This window comes from Macaca mulatta, chromosome X, assembly GCF_049350105.2.
Source record: "Macaca mulatta isolate MMU2019108-1 chromosome X, T2T-MMU8v2.0, whole genome shotgun sequence".
NCBI lineage: Eukaryota > Metazoa > Chordata > Mammalia > Primates > Cercopithecidae > Macaca > Macaca mulatta.
In genome coordinates this window covers 110,153,372-110,170,121 of record NC_133426.1, presented here as the reverse complement: position 1 = coordinate 110,170,121, position 16,750 = coordinate 110,153,372, and the positions used below count along the sequence as shown (strand labels likewise).

The following is a 16,750-nucleotide window of genomic DNA, read 5'->3' as shown; positions in this document are numbered from 1 at the left end:
CCAGCCTGCTAAGGACTGCCAAGGCTCGCTTGTCATACATGGTGTTTCATTGTATAGATGCCATGGAGTATATGTTTTTGCAGTGTTCTTTTACACCTATCAATTTTTTTCTGGAAGAATTAGAATCATTCTGTCCATAGGTTCACAGACTGGGTTTTAGTGGAGGGTATTTTATTTTTTTGCTCATTGCGTAAACGTTTGTAGAGGTTTGACGATGAAGGTACGTTGGTGCCCCCTCGTGACAGGAGTCTGAACTGCAGCTTTTACATCTGAGCAGGAAGATGGGAAGGAGCGGTTTAGCTCAAGCCCACTCTATGGAGTTTTCTGGAAGTCTGGATGGAAAATGGAGCAATTCCAGGCTAAAGGAATATTGATGGCCTCCAAACAAAGTGCAGCCTCTCACTATGCTGAAGAGAAGGCTTTATGTGGGAGCAAGGAAAAGATTATTTTTATTTGTATGCTTTGAGTCCTCTGAAAAAATAGCTGTAGATGGATATGAGCAAAAATGGATCCTGGCTACTGATGATCTTTGTAACCTGCCTTTGACTTTATTATGACAATTTTCCCATGAAAATACATGTCTACCATAACATTTTAAATTACTTTACAACATAATTTTAGTTTTGATTTTTGCCATCAACTGGATGTTTCATCATATGGATGGTACCACATTTATTTCACTTTGAGATAAAAATGTAGTTCCTTTACCATGTTTTATTATAAACAGTAGCAAACATAACATCCTTGCTCACATATATGCAAATATATTTGTAAGAGTTTCTTTATGAGATTCTCAAAATACTCTTTCATTATGAAATCATACTATAAAGTTATTATATTAACACAATACATGATAACATTATTACTCATATGTATTGACTAATACGGTATGTAAGTGTCTGCTCACACACTGGAAATAATGTTGATTATTGCTAACTGGTTAGGCAAGAAATCATCTCTCATCATTGTTTTCATTATCACTTATTTTTACTGCCTCCTAGAATTCCATCCTATGGATGTGACATAATCAATTTTCACAACCCTGTGTTATTCAGAGTGTCCTGATATTTCCTTTTATCTACACTGGCATGTTTTCAAGGTCTGTGCTCTGCTGGAGGGCACAGTTCCTGTGGCTGTTTGCACTGAGCTGAATACGTCCTCTTGGAACACAGCAAGCTGTCTTAGAAAAATTCTAGTATTGTGATAATAGAACCTGATTAGCACATGAGTGTGGGGGAGTGTGTGTGAATGTGTGCAAGTGTGTGTGTGCTGACAATCACACTTGCCTCTGCTTCCTTCTGCCTCTTTATGGCTTTGCATCCTGTTTGGTCTCCCTTTCTAAATTGAGGTCTAGCAGTGAAGAGAGGGTATTGTTAGGATGGCAGTCCTTATAACCAGACCTTTATCAGCATCCTTCACTACATCCTGAAGTTAAACTTCTAAAAAGGAAATTGTTGGTGCTTAGTGTATGCGCCTATGTAACCCTTTGATAAGTATTGTCGTGCTGACACCCAGAATGTTAGCGCCGTTTAGGCTCCCCAAAGTGCAACAACATGAAAAAGTTTGGAGAGGGGTGAGGAAAGTAATAATGCTGGCATCCTGTCACAGAGGGAAGGCCCGGGACCCTGTTGTGGTCCCACTCTCAAGCCATCACAACATTTGGAAGACATGAAAATGATCAGACCTGAATTAGACTTCAGGTAGCATGTAGGGTGGGGAAAAGGTCATTGGAGGAACACAGGACATAGAGTCAGGGCTGGGATACAGCTACAATTTTATGTACATTCGTGTTTATGTAAGACATGTGCATCAAGGCCTTTTTATGAAAAATTTTGGTCATTCCTGTGGTACAATAGAAGCCTTGGCCAATATTTGTTAAACAAATTTCTTGCAATATTATTTATAGACAATAGAATCCATTCATTTTAAGGTTGGCAATTTTTATTAAATGTATAGAGTTGTACAACCATCACCATAATTGAGTTTTAGAAATTGCAATTGCCCCCAAAACTCCCATTGTGCTTCAATGCAGTTAAACCTGCACCTATCCTCAGCTCTTGGAACCACAGTTATGCTTTGTGTGTCTGTGGATTTGTTCATCCTGGACATTCATATAAATGGAATCATGTAATATTTGATATTTTGCATCTGTCACTTAGCATGATGTTTTTAGGGTTCATGCATATTGTAGCATGTAGCAGAATTCATTCATTTTTTTAAAGGCTGAATAATATTCTATTCTAAGGATATACCACATTTTGTTTATCCATCTCTCTATTGATGGTCATTTAGATGATTTCTGCTTTTTGCCTGTTATGAGTGATGATGTTATATACATTTATGTACAAGTTTTTATGTAGACATAGGTTTTCATTTTTCTTGGCTATGTACCCAGGAGTAGGATTTCTGGGTCATATGGTAACTCTCTGTTTATTCATCTGAGGAACTGCCAGACGACTTTCATAACCCTAACAGTCTTGAGAAGTACAGGCTCAGTCTGTTGCTTCTCTTGTGATTTGACTGTGGTTACAGATTTTTAGAAGGAATACCACTAGTTCCGGTGCCCTTCTTGTCACATCGTATCCGGGAGTATACAATGCCTGCATGATGTCACTGGTGATGTTAATCTTCATCATTTGGTTAAGGATGGTGTTTGTCATGTTTCTCCAGTGTACAGAAACTATTTTTCATGTACCTAGAGAGCATAGGGAGAGAAGAAGGAAAACACACATTTCTAATTTCACTGTGAGTCAGTTCATTTCTATGTGGTGGAATGAGCACCCTGATGGGCCTGGGGGGAAGGGAAGAAAGTGGTTTTACCATCTCCATCCAACTGAGTCATGGACCCCATGAATGGAGTTTGGGGTACAGGGATGAAGTCATCACTCACCCCATTTCTTACTGTTTCATAGTTTTTCCTACCTCCTGTTTCCCCCTACCCTGTTGTGTATGACAGAAATGTGTTTCCTTTGCACTCCAGAGGGGCTTAATGGAAACCTCATACTATGTCTGCTGGACAGGACACCGGAGCAAGGATACTGGAGAGCTCTCTGCATCCTGGCACAAAATCCAAACTAGTAACTCTGGGACGTTCTTGACTCAGGGGTAAGTCACTTCTCCTGCTTGCCTCTCTTGGAGAGTGCATATTTCTGTTATGTAGGAGCTTCATTGCTGTGTGGTAGAGTGATGCTGAGGCACACAGAAGCAGGTAGAGATGGAGCACCTGGTGGGTGAGCCAACACCCAGGGCACGGGCTCCAGGACTTGTGCTGCTTGATCCACCCTTCTCATGGTCTGGGTCTTCCCATCTTTCGGTCCTCTCTCTGAGTAGCTTGGATTCCTATTACATCTCATACTGTCACAAAGAGCAGGGGACAAATGGGGTGGGGAAGGGAACAAATACAGAGAGAGGTAGAAGTGATCCCTGGAGGGCCTGCTGTTTTCTGTTCTCTTCCCTGTTCTTTCTTGTTTCACATGTTTCTTTATTTCACCCCACAGTTAATCTCAGAAACCTGGTAATCCATATGACCCCACAGCTATGCCTCATGGCCCAAAGGGTCAGATTTCATCTCCACAGTCGTCTTCCTCAACGTGAAGGGCTGTTGAGTGAGTACCCTTAGGGCACAATACTAGGGAAGTGTAAAATTATCATCTTCCAAATGGGAAGCTGCTGGTTCCATTGTTGGGGGTGGGGGGCAAGAGATGGAACCTCATTGCCATTCTGCCACTTATCTGGAAAGGGTCTTAGTCTCTGTGAGCCAGAGCTTGACCATCTGTGAGATGGGACTCACCATACTTTCTTCACACCACTCTCCTGATGGGTAAATGGAATAAACTATATATTTTTATACCACTATCTTAGTCTGTTTAGTATTGTTATAAAGGAATATCTGAGGCTGCATACCTTATAAAGAAAAAAACAAAACAAAACATAGTAAAATCGTTATGTGGCTAACAATTTTGATGGTTGGAAAGTTCAAGATTGGGCATCTGCTTCTGATGAGGGCCTCAGGAAGCCTCCACTCACAATGGAAGGCCAAGGGGAGCTGGCTTGTGCAGAGATCATATGGCGGGAGAGGGAAAAGAGATGAGAGGTGCTGGGCTCTTTTCAACAACCAGCTCTTGTGGGAACTAATAGAGCAAGCACTCACTCATCACAGCAAGGATTTACCTTTCATGAAGGATCTACCCCCATGACCCAAACACTTCCTGTTAGGCTCCACCTCCAACATTGGGGATCAAATTTCAACATGAGGTTTGGAGGAGACAAACATCCAAACCGCAGCAAACACTTACTGAATTTTTTTCTTCTAAAAATGTTGTTTCTGAGATGTCTCTAATAAGGTGACTTTGGGGCTGTTTTGATATTTTGGCCATGCTGCCATGACCATTCTTGCACACATGCCAGAGACTCTGCAGTGCAGACTTGAGAGGACAGCAGTTGATGGGGCCATGCTTGCTTCTCTCATACATGTTGCCGAGTGTATCTGCAAAGATACTCTGTACCGTTTTGTCCTCCTGCAGCAGTGTATAGGATTTTTATGACTCCACAATTTCAATTTAAACAGGACACAGCATAGATACAAACTCACTTATCAGGTTTTCTTATCAAATTCTAGAATTATTCCAGGACATATTCTGAGGCATAAAGTAGGACTGTTATGTTTGTGTTTAGAAATGCACATGTGAAATATGCCATTTATGTGGATATCGATGGAAAAAAATGAAAAGTATTTTAACATTATAGTGATAGGATATAAAAGTAGCAAATATTAATAAAGTTGGGAAATCCATTATTGCACAAATCTAGAGAAACAGGTGCTCTCATCTTGTAGTTGGTTGGGATATTCATTAGTAAAGAGATTTTAACTTTCAACTAGACAGTATATACTAAAAATAGTCATGCTCTTTGACAAAAAAAAATCATTTGTGGAAACATATTCTCCAGATACAGCCTGCCAGGCTCATGTGTCCCTATTGCTGAGGGCTGAGCTGACCATTTCCCGAGCTGATTTGTTACCTTCAGCCCCAGTCCCATTCCCAACCCTGAGCGATCTATCCTTCCAACCAAACAGGAGAATCTGTCTCATGGCTGAATGCCCAGCCTTGATGAACCATATACAGAGCTTCTCCAAATTGACATGGAGCAATGCTCAGGTCCCTACTCCCGTCGGGACCTGTAGACCTCTGACCTCATCCCTGTGTTGGAGAAATCTCTCTTCTTCTCCCTTCTCTGTGTCCTCAGGACCCTTCCCCTCCCTGCCAAGTACAAGCAGTCCAATCCTTTCCTTAAGTTTAAGTTTTCACACAGGATGAAGCAAACACTGGCTTCAGACAGCTTCTGCTTCCAGCCCTGCTATAAACCTTCCTTGAGACAGGGGGAAACAGGCCCAAGCCTTTTTTTTTTTTTCCTGGAAATGCAGGGAGGGTGATATGGTTTGGCTTTGTGTCCCCATCCAAGTCTCATCTTGAATTGTAATCCCCAGGTGTTGAGGGAGGAATGTGGTAGGAGGTGATTGGATCATGGGGGTGGTTCCCCCCATGGTGTTCTGATGATAGTGAGTGAGTTCTCACGTGATCTGATGGTTTTATAAGTGTTTGGCACTTTCCTCTTCACACACTCTCTTTTCTTGCCGCCTTGTGAAGAAGGTACTTGCTTCTCCTTAACATATCTCCATGATTGTAAGTTTCCTATGGCCCCCCGCACATCCGCCCAGCCATGTGTAACTGTGAGTTAATTAAACCTTTTTCCTTTAAATTACCTAGTCTTAGGGAAGTTCTTCACAGCAGTGTGAAAACGGACTAATACAGAGGGTAAACACAAGGAGAACAGATATTAAACTCCTTAACAATATATGTCCTGATGCTAAAGATCTGCCACCAGCAACTCAAGGTGCCTAGATTGGCACGTTCTGGCAGTGGACCTGCTGAGCAACCTCTTTTCCATCCAGCTCTGTGGTTAGGAGCATGTGCTTTGTAGTCACAGACATCTGTGAAGAAGAAAGGATACTAGTACCTCACTAGCAGGGCTGTCATGAGATCGAATCCAGACACTAACATAAAGAACCTGGAGCTGGGCCCCTCTAAACACTCTGCTCCATAAGTAGAAGTTATCTTTCCTCTTTGGAGCAGAAATTCATATGTGAATTTCACCTGCCCCTGCGACGGCATGGGCCCCTTAACCAGCATGCACATCAGAGTCGCCTTGATGAGCCTTTTCTAAACCCTCAGTTGAAACCCCCTTGTTGGTAGAAATAGGACTTCTGTACAAAGGCCATTCAAGTCATTCGGCTGTAATAATATGGGCCTCAGAAAATGGATACCTCGATGTGGCACCAATAGTGTATATGAAAGTCTGTTTCTCCTTTATTTCACCAACGTAGGTATTATCAGCTTTTGTCTTTTTTAAAAAAATCTGATCTGCTCATTGTCGCACGACCTGCCCTGACTTATTGGGAAGGTCATCTCAGATGGTCATTAAACTTACATATTCAGAGGCTCTTCTCCTAAGGTTTCCAGATTTAGCAAATAAAAATACAAAATGCCCAGTTGTATTCAAATAAAAATTGCATGTCACATTCACAAAAACAGAACCAATGTAATGTGTATACACACACACACACACACACACACACACACACACGTATATGGTGAGAGAGAGAGACTAATTTTCAAGAATTGGCTCACATGACTATGGAGGATGAAAGTCCAAAATCTGCAGAGCCGGTTGGCAGACTGGAGACTAGAGAATATCCAATGTTGCAGTTCAAGTCTGAAGGCTATCTGCTAGTAGAATTTTTTCTTGCTTAGAAGAGGTAAGATTTTTGCTCTATTCAGGCCTCCATCTGATGGGATGAGGCCCACCCACATCATAGAGGGCAATCTGCTTTTCTCAAAGTCCACCAATTTAAATGTTGATCCCATCCAAAAACACCCTTGCAGGAACATGCAGAATAATGTTGAGATACTTGAACAATGTGGCCCAGCCAAGTTGACACATAAAGTCACCATCACATTTACACTAAAAAATTATTCATTGTTTATCTGGAATTCAAATTTGACTGAGTATATTCTGTTTTTTCTGACAGTCCTACTCATGGAGGACTCTGTGTTGAACCAAGGTGCTTCATGCAACAGCCCCAGCTGAGCTCCCAGCAGATGCCAGCACCATTCGCCATCCATGTGAGTGAGCTCTCTTGGATGTCCCAGGCAAGTGTAGCATGCTGATGACTATAGCCCCAGGTGACAGACACCACATAGAACAGAAAACACCCAGCAAAGCCCAGTCAATTCATAGACTCCTGAGAGATGATAAATAGCTATTGTTTGGGGACATTTTGTTAAGCACAAGTGGTTATCTAAAACCTTATGGTTTTGGTGACCTTTTCTTCATTTTCTGTGATCTGCTCTCAGATCACAGATCGTGAAGGCTCGGGGGGGCTTTGTTATAATTTTGACTATAGTCTGTGTGTTAGTTTATGTGTGGGTATATATTTCTGAACATACCATTAATTCCTTTTTGATGGGATTTTCAAGGGAGGTTTTCATAAAATATGCTTTTCTACCTATTCTTGCAATTTAGAACATAATTCCAATCTCTCTCTCTATAGGATAAGCCTCCGATGCAATCACTTGTGTTAAGAAATTGAGAGAATGTTGATATAAACTGTTCCCTGAGCCATATGGAAAGCTGTATCTTCTGCAGGTTGCTTGGTGAGTATACAAGGAGTACAAGGTGTATTTATTGACTTTGAGAAGTGTTTCTCTAAGAAGGTGTACTGAAAGATTTTCTCCTGCTACAGGGATAGCCCTTAAAAAGGAAGTCACTTTCCTTAGGTACACAGACAGGGCTCCTTCAGCAGACAGCAGATAGATATGCAATGCAGACCTTGTTTTCTGTGATGGTCCCAATGTATCACTGGATAAGTCTGTCCAATTCTGGGGTTTGTTCATAGGAAACCTATGTGCCAGCAAATCTATGTCACATTCTCCAGTATCTCCTTTATAAGGAATAAAGTCAATGTATTGTTCTTCTTATTCTTTTGTCATATTTCTCAGTTGGTGTACAACTCAGACTTGGAGCTGGAGGGCATTTTGGGGGCCCCTTAAAGATCCAAGCATTGCGAAGCAAGACTATAGGAATAGTTGGGGAGCAAGCGAGACACAGGAGAGTAGAGCTGTGGACCTATTGTAAGCCCCACCCCTGAGGGCAGAGCAGAACATATACTTGGTTAAGTGAAGGTTACAACCAAGAGTTTTAAAGGGAGAGGACCTGGGCTGTGCAACCTGTTTCTCCTTCCAAACTCACCAATTAGATGGGACATTCCTGTGATAGAGGAGTGAGTGTATCAAGAGGCCAGAAGTGTTTTGGGTATCGATGTCTCTCCACATAGAAGAAAATATTAAGAATGGTGGACAAGCAGTACCTAAGCTGGAGCGGGGTAGAGGCGGGCCAGCACCCACTTCTGACCTCCAGTGCCGCCAGCCTCAATATCAGACATGGCCCAGAACTTGAAGGACTTGGCAGGACGGCTGTCCGCCGGGCCCCGGGGCATGGGCACAGCACTGAAGCTGTTGCTGGGGACCAGCGCCATGGCCTACAGTGTCCGTGAATCCGTGTTCACTGTGGAAGGTGGGCACAGAGCCATCTTCTTCAATTGGATCAGTGGAGTGCAGCAGGACACTATCCTGGTCGAGGGCCTTCACTTCAGGATCCCCTGGTTCCAGTACCCCATTATCTATGACATTCAGGCCAGATCTCGAAAAATCTCCTTCCCTATAGGCTCCAAAGACCTACAGATGGTGAATATCTCCCTGCAAGTGCTGTCTCGACCCAATGCTTAGGAGCTTCCTAGCATGTACCAGCGCCTAGAGCTGAACTACGAGGAATGAGTGTTGCCGTCCATTGCCAACGAGATGCTCAAGAGTGTGGTGGCCAAGTTCAATGCCTCACAGCTGATCACCTAGCGGGCCCGGCTATCCCTGTTGATCCGCCGGGAGCTGACAGAGAGGGCCAAGGACTTCAGCCTTATCCTGGATGATGTGGCCATCACAGAGCTGAGCTGTAGCAGAGAGTACACAGCTGCTGTAGAAGCCAAACAAGTGGCCCAGCAGGAGGCCCATCAGGCCCAATTCTTGGTAGAAAAAGCGAAGCAGGAACAGCGGCAGAAAATTGTGCAGGCCGAGGGTGAGGCCGAGGCTGCCAAGATGCTTGGAGAAGCACTGAGCAAGAACCCTGGCTACATCAAACTTCGTAAGATCCGAGCAGCCCAGAACATCTCCAAGACAATCGCCACATCACAGAATCATATTTATCTCACGGCTGACAACCTCGTGCTGAACCTACAGGATGAAAGTTTCACCAGAGGAAGTGATAGCCTCATCAAGGGTAAGAAATGAGCCTTGTCACCAAGAACTCCACCCCCAGAGGAAGTGGATCTGCTTCTCCAGTTTTTGAGGAGCCAGCCAGGGGTCCAGCACAGCCCTACCCCACCCCAGTATCATGCGATGGTCCCCCACACCGGTCCCCTGAACCCCTCTTGGATTAAGGAAGACTGAAGACCAGCCCGTTTTCTGGGGAATTACTTTCCTCCTCCCTGTGTTAACTGGGGCTGTTGGGACAGTGTGTGATTTCTCAGTGATTCCCTACAGTGTTGTTCCCTCCCTCAAGGCTGGGAGGAGATAACCACCAACCCAGGAATTCTCAATAAATTTTTATTACTTAAAAAAAAAAAAAAGAATGGTGGATAAGAATTCCCCAAAATGAGCCAATATATGTTTCAGTTGACTAGATTTCTGCCTACTAAATCATTACATTATTATACGCCTGCCACCTTGAAATAACTGAGATATCTTAAATGACATTTCTTGGTGTTCCTACATCATTTACACACATGATTATAGACAGTCTCTTAGTCTTCTGCCACAGATAGCTAACTGCTTAGCATGTTGTGTAAGTTTTACACATCATCCTCAGAGGGTTAGCTCATCACCAGGAGCCCTAGGATACCTCCCTGCGTCTCTGTGTAGTGATGGTACTCAACTACTGTCACTTTTAAAGCAGGCAATATTCCTGCCGATGGGGAGATGCTTTGTTTCACCAAGTTGAGCAGAATTCCACAAATCGCCCTTGTCTGAGGCTAGTTCCTCTAATTAGTAAGCTTTCTCAGGAGGTGGCCTGAAGAGTGGAAGGGTGAAGTTTTTTTTTTGTTGTTTTTTGTTTTTTTTTGAGGAAGGCAAGGGGACAGAGGGCTGTGCAGAAGCATTTCTGATGTGGAGGACAAGCCTGAGCACCACGGTTGCCACAGAAACCAGAAGTCATTACTGTGACCTTGATGACTTTTTAATAGAAACCCCTGTGGGCTGGAGAGAATAGCAGGGTCCTGCCTTCAGGTGTTTGGAACTCAGTTGAGGGTGTGAGTGTCCCACAGTGGGAGCTGAAGTGCCTTGGGATGTGGGGAGATGAAGGAATCCCAGATCTAAGTCCCCTTACTCCCACTTTGAAACAAGTTGCTCTCACTGTTTTATGAGGGAGAGAGCTGGGACCCTTCTGGCCCCAGTGAGTGGGGTGTCCTGCTCCTGGTGTTCTGGAGCTACTTTCTATGTAAAGGTGGGACGTGGGAGGATGAGACAGGTAAGGACTCTCTGAGCCTAGCATCCCCTCTGTAAAATGGGGATAATTATGCTCACCCACAGGATTGCTGCAAGCTGCAGTGATAACACAGGTGCAAGCCCATAGCCCTGTGGTTACTGCACAATTAGGAATGCCTGTGTGAATTCAGGCCTCTTCTTAGTCCTTTACAGATTTGTTGTTAGGAGATAGATGAGGAAAGGAGAAGAAAAGGCCCTGGTGAGAAACCCATTGTATCTTCTGGTTGTAATGATCACTACCCAATTGTATCAGTGTCCCTGGTCACTGACCCAGTGCCTAGCATGGTTCCTGGCACACTGTTACTCTAAGAAAGCACAGGGATTGCTGGATTCTCTCTGTCCCTGTGCAGATCTTCATCAGGTTATTGAACTCATAACAGGTGTATGAAGGAGATGGGCTTTGAGGATCTGGGTCTTGATGGCTGCTGAAGCTTCTGCTTCAGATTTGAAGGGCAGCAGTCCTAAGGACACCCCCAAGACTTCCATCCCTGGTGGGATATGATGCCTGGCACAAGTGAGTTAATAGATCCTAACAAAAGCATGTTGTGGAATAGCTCTGTGAGGATTATAAAATAGTCTAAAAGTAGAGAAACTCCTTTGATCCCATCTTTGGAGAAGAGGTTTAGCAGGTGGAATTTCCTTCCATCAGCAGCTATGTGCTTTGTAGCTGCCCTTGAGGCCAATGTTAAAAATGCCTTTCGTTGTCACAAAGCAATGAATAATTCATTTGGGGAAGCAACTTGATGTTTAACATGTATTTGAAATAAATTTACATGTTTTCTGCCTGTATAAATAATCATCGGTGATTGCCATGTATCTCTCAGATGGGCGTTGAAATACACAGTAGGTCAGAAGGTCTTCCAAGCAACTGGAGATTGTAATATGCATTTTTCAGTGGTAACCACATTATTATCCATTCTATAATAAATTTTTTAAGAAGGCAGAAATGTACAAAGTATTAATTAAAACTGTCAAAATGTCAGATACAAAAGTTCCATATTTTGAAAAATAATAATTTCCATATAATTTGCTGTATTACAATGATACCCAGCCATGTCCCCTAAAATAACCAGCTAGGCCTAAATATTATTATCATTGTTTCCCAGGACATAAGATTTTCAGTTCTGTACTACTAGGACTCTCTATCCCTCCTATTGCCCTGCCCTCAGACAAACACAATACTTTGTCACTATAGATTAAGTTTTACATCCTAGACATTTATTTAAATGGAATCATAGAAATGATTTTCTGTTTGTGTTTGATTTTTGGTTTGGCTTCTTTCATTCACCAATTTATTTTTAGATGTATCCATTTTGTTGCACATATCAATAGTTCATTCATTTTCCTGCTGAATAGTATTCCAGTATATGGCTATATCGTAATTTTTTGTCCATTCACCTGTTGTTGGATATTTGAATTATTTCCAATTTGGATCTCTTGTAAACAAAGCTGTTATGAATATTTGTGAATAAGTCTTTCCATGGAAATAGGCTTTCTTTCTCATTAATAAACACTTAGGAGTGCAATGGCTGGATCATATAGTAGATGTAAGATTAACATTGTAAGAAACTGCCTGTTTCCAAGTGTTTATACTATTTTTCATTGTAGTTTTCATTTACATTTCCCTTACAGTGAGTGATGTTGAACATCATTTCATGTGCTTACATGACATTTGTATGTCTTCTTTAGTGGGATGTCTATTCAAATCTTTTGCCTGTTTCTTTACTGGTGTGCCTGTTTTCTTCTTACTAAGATTTTCAACATATTCTGGATACAAGTCCCTTATTAGATATATAATTTTCAAATATTTTATCCCAGTCAGCAACTTACTTGTCATTTTTTTTCAACCATGTAGTTGGAAAGCTAAAGTTTTTAACTTTGAGAAAGTCCAATTTTTCAATTTCTTTGCTTATAGATTGTAGTTTTGGTGTCTCATCTATGAAATCTTCACCTGACCCATTGTCACAAAGATTTTCTCCTGTTTTTTTTTTTTTTTTTTTTTTTTTTCCTGCTAGAAGTTTTATAGCTTCAAGTTTTATATCTAGATCTCAGGTCCATTTTGAATACACTTTTGTATACAGTGTGATATCTGGGTCACAGTTTATATTTGTACATGTCAATATTCACTTGTCCCAGCACCATTTGTTGAAACGACGATCCTTTCTCCACTGAATCACCATTGCATCTTTGTCAAAACTCAGTTGTCCATATACTTGTGGGTCTATATCTGGACTCTTTATTCTGTTCCTTTTACCTACTAATCCATCTTGATGCCAATAACACACTGTCTGGATTACTAAGGAGTGTTGAAATCACGTAGTGTTTGTCTTCTAATTTTGTTCTTTATCACAGTTGTACTTCATAGTTGATACGGTTTGGAACTGTGTCCCCACCCAAATTTCATGTCACATTGTAATCCCCAATGTTGGCTATGAGGCCTGGTGGGAGGCGATTGGGTCGTGGGGGTGGATTTCCCCCTTTGGTGGTGTTCTCATAATAGAATTCTCATAAGATCTGGTTGTTTAAAAGTGTGTAGCACCTTCCCTGCCATGTAAAACATCTGCTCCTGCTTTACCTTTCGCCATGAGTTAAGCTCCCTGAGACCTCTCCAGAAGCAAATGCCACTATGGTTCCTATACAGCCTGCAGAACTATGAGCCACGAAAACCCCTTTTTAAAAAAATAAATGACCCAGTTTCATGTGTTTGTTTTTAGCAATATGGGAACAGACTAATACAGTAGTCTAGGTCTTTTACGTGTCCATATGAATGTTAGAATCAGCCTGTCGGTTTCTTTAAAATATTTTTTTATAGTATTTCTACTTGAATTGCTCTGAATCTATAGATCAGTTTTGGAAGAATTGACATCTTAACAATACTGAATCTTCTCAGTATTGTTTGTGACCCATGAACATGGTATGTCCTCCACTTATTTAGGTCTTCTTTAATTCTCTCAGCAATGATGTGTGGTGTTCAGTGTACAGGCACTGCACATCTGTGGACAGATTATTCATAAATATTTCATACTTTTGATGATGCCATACATGGATTTATTTGTTAAACACAATTGCTAATTACTATATTTTCACAGTACTATCAGCAACCAAGTGTTTAACATCAGTGAGGGATTTTTTTGGTTGAAAGTACAGCTTACTCTGGGATGGAAAATGTATTTGATCCTTAATCTGTGTTTACCTGTATTTCCGTATCTGCTTTTACAAGTCATTGGCGATATATTGAAACTATGGAAGAAAATGTTCCAGAGATAATTCTACAGGTCATCTTCAGAAATCACACCAAAAGAACATAGTTTAGTAGCTTTCAACTTTATATGTGTGGTCAGAAATGATTTTGTTGCAATGTGTGGCTCAGGCTGGAGTGCAGTGGTGCAATCATAGCTCAGTGCAGCCTTGAACTCCCGGGCTCAAGCAATTCTCCCACCTCAGCCTCCTGAGTAACTCACTACAGGTGTGTGCCACCATGCTCAGCTAAACTTAAAAACATTTTTCAGAGGCAACATTTTGCTATGTTGTTCAGACTTCTCTCACACTCCTGACCTCAAGCAATCCTCTTACCTCAGCCATCTGAGTAGCTGGGATTATAGGCACAAGCCACCATGCCTGGCTAGATTTACTTCTTTACCCACCAGTAAATCAACCTCAATAAATTCCTGGGATTTGGAGTGGTGAGAGGGTGAGCAAGCATGTATGTATGTGAGTATGTATACATTTGTATGTCACTGAAGCTGTCAGGAATTTTTATTGTAAGGACTACTTGAGGTTAATTACTGTGCATCATGTCAATCCTATTTAGTTCCTGGTACATATTAGGAACAAGCTCGGGGTAGTGGTGTTTGTTTTTTCTCAGCTTTCCTTGACCAGAATGGTTACCATGGTGACTCAGTGACTGCTGTGTGATTTGGTGCAGACTGAGCATCCATTTAGGATTCTTGCCCAAATCTCTCATACCACATTGCCTGTCCATCAGATATAGTATTTGCTTTTCATCTTATATGTAGTTAATTGCTTTTCATCTTATGTGTAGTTAATCACTTTTCAAGGGCTCAGAAGCAAGTTGCTTCACTTATCTGAGGTTAAGCTACAGATAACATAAAAAAACACTAAGTACCTTGAAATAAAAGGAAATGAGTTGTTGATATTCCTCTCCTGCCCCAATCTCTATTGGGAGGTTAGAAGAGAAATTCTTGGAATCATACAGCATGTGCTCTTTTATGTCTCACTTCTTTCAGTCAACATAATGTATGTGAAATTAATATTTATTGTGGTCTGTATTATAGATTGCTTATTCTCATTGGTGTAAAGTATTATATTATTTGGATATTTCACACTATATTTATCTGTTATGGAGATTTGTGCATTTTCCAGTTTCTGACATGAATAATGGTGTTATGAATGTTCATGTTCATTCTTTTGGATGGACATATATTTTCTTTTTTAAAAAATCTTATTATCAATAATAATTGAACCATTTAATATCTGTCATCTTAAAATTATTATTCATAACACTTTTCACCTTGTAGCTATAGACAAATACATTCCCATTTTAACAGGTTAATGACATTATCTTTATAATATTATAGAAGCATGTGTTTGGAGAATACCAGAAGGAACATCCTGAAAACCAAGAACTCAAAATGCCTTTTTATCCCAAAGACATGTTTTAAAAATATATACCCATTCATCCATTTGTTTTCACAACTGAAGCTACAGAGAACTTTGAATATAATGATGTTCATCAGAGGCTTGTTCCTAACATATTTAAAATTTAGGTCAACCAAACTTCTCTGTGGAAACTGAGTTGAAATCCAAAATCTTACAATCCTAATTTCAAGCCACATTCATTTTAACTTAATTTTAACATGTTTTGCAAAATGTTCCAATATAAACTTAATAGTTCCTATACCATCAAACATGGATCCTGATGATTTTATTTTCTAGATTGGCTGATAGGCTGAATAATCTTCTGTAGGGTAAGAAGTGTCAACTGCATCAACCACATGGAGGTGGACTGGCTACAGAAGAAAGGTTTTCCAAATCAAATTCCAAGTATTTTTTTCTTTTTATATTACCAGTAGGAGAAATACCTAATGTAGATGACAGGTTAATGGGTGCAGCAAACCACCATGGCACGTGTATACCTATGTAACAAACCTGTACATTCTGCACATGTATCCCAGAACTTAAAAGTATAATAAAAAATTGTAAAAAAATTGGTGTTAGATTCAGAGGCTTGATTCAATTTAGATTTGTTTTGGTCAGAAGTACTTCATATGTGGTGGTGTTTATTCCTATAGTGTTACACAAGGGGCTCATTGTGTCTAAGTGTCTCTCCTCTTGTGATGTTAAGATTAATTACTTTAATTACTATGTTCAAGTATCGTTAAGCTGATCCATCCATTATAAAATTTCCCATCCCTTTTTCACCTCGATTTTTCTGCAGCCTCTAAGGATTGTTGCTTGGTTCTGTATCATTAAACGTCATAAAAGGATGATATTCTAATTCTATAATTTTTTCTACTTTATTAGCTGGAATTATTCTATTAACTAAACTTCCTTTCATAAACCATTAGGTTACACTGAGGGGTAGTATGTATAGAAAGTGTTGGATGAGTGCCTAATTCTTTTGCAATATTTCCACTTTTCAAAACAATGAGTTGTTTCCCTAGGGTTCTCCAAAGGCAAGCAATGAGTTGATATTGTTTGTTTTATTTTATTTTTCTTTTAGAGTGTCATCATGAGCTGTAGAAGTTTTTATATTTAACGTGTTTTAATCTATAGTAGTCATTATTTTATTTAATGTTCAAATTGCTTCATCTTTGTCCAGCGAGAGCCCCTTAAGCTTGGCTTCTGAGCCTTTTTGACATACTCTGGTATGATAGTTTGGTCCAGATTCATCTAGTAGAATGGCTACACAGACCTAGACTCAGCCATTTGTCTAAGATAACCTAGTTCCTTTCAGTGTGATGTGTTTTAAGTGGATTCAATATGGGTACTAGAGTTGCTCATTGCTACTGGGTCTATCATGTTTCTCACCTTTCCAGTGCATGGAGCCAGTGTATATATATTATATTTTTAAGAGAAAA

The 16,750-nt window shown here is 40.8% G+C and overlaps 1 protein-coding gene and 1 pseudogene across 2 annotated transcripts in view; both read left to right on the top strand.

The window, feature by feature from the left end:
* Window positions 1-16,750, top strand: part of LOC696900 (ras-related protein Rab-40A-like) — a 133,391-nt gene that overhangs the window by 96,448 nt on the left and 20,193 nt on the right. Inside the window, exons 16-20 of one of the 2 annotated variants that reach the window (XM_077989265.1) lie at window positions 2,981-3,105; window positions 3,498-3,605; window positions 7,088-7,208; window positions 7,610-7,712; window positions 11,030-11,163. The gene's annotated coding sequence lies outside the window, so the exon portion shown is untranslated. Of the gene's footprint in view, window positions 1-2,980; window positions 3,106-3,497; window positions 3,606-7,087; window positions 7,209-7,609; window positions 7,713-11,029; window positions 11,164-16,750 lie in introns of those variants that run through there. The other variant, XR_013413035.1, reaches the window with a different exon arrangement.
* Window positions 8,231-9,736, top strand: LOC697026 (prohibitin-2 pseudogene; annotated as a pseudogene).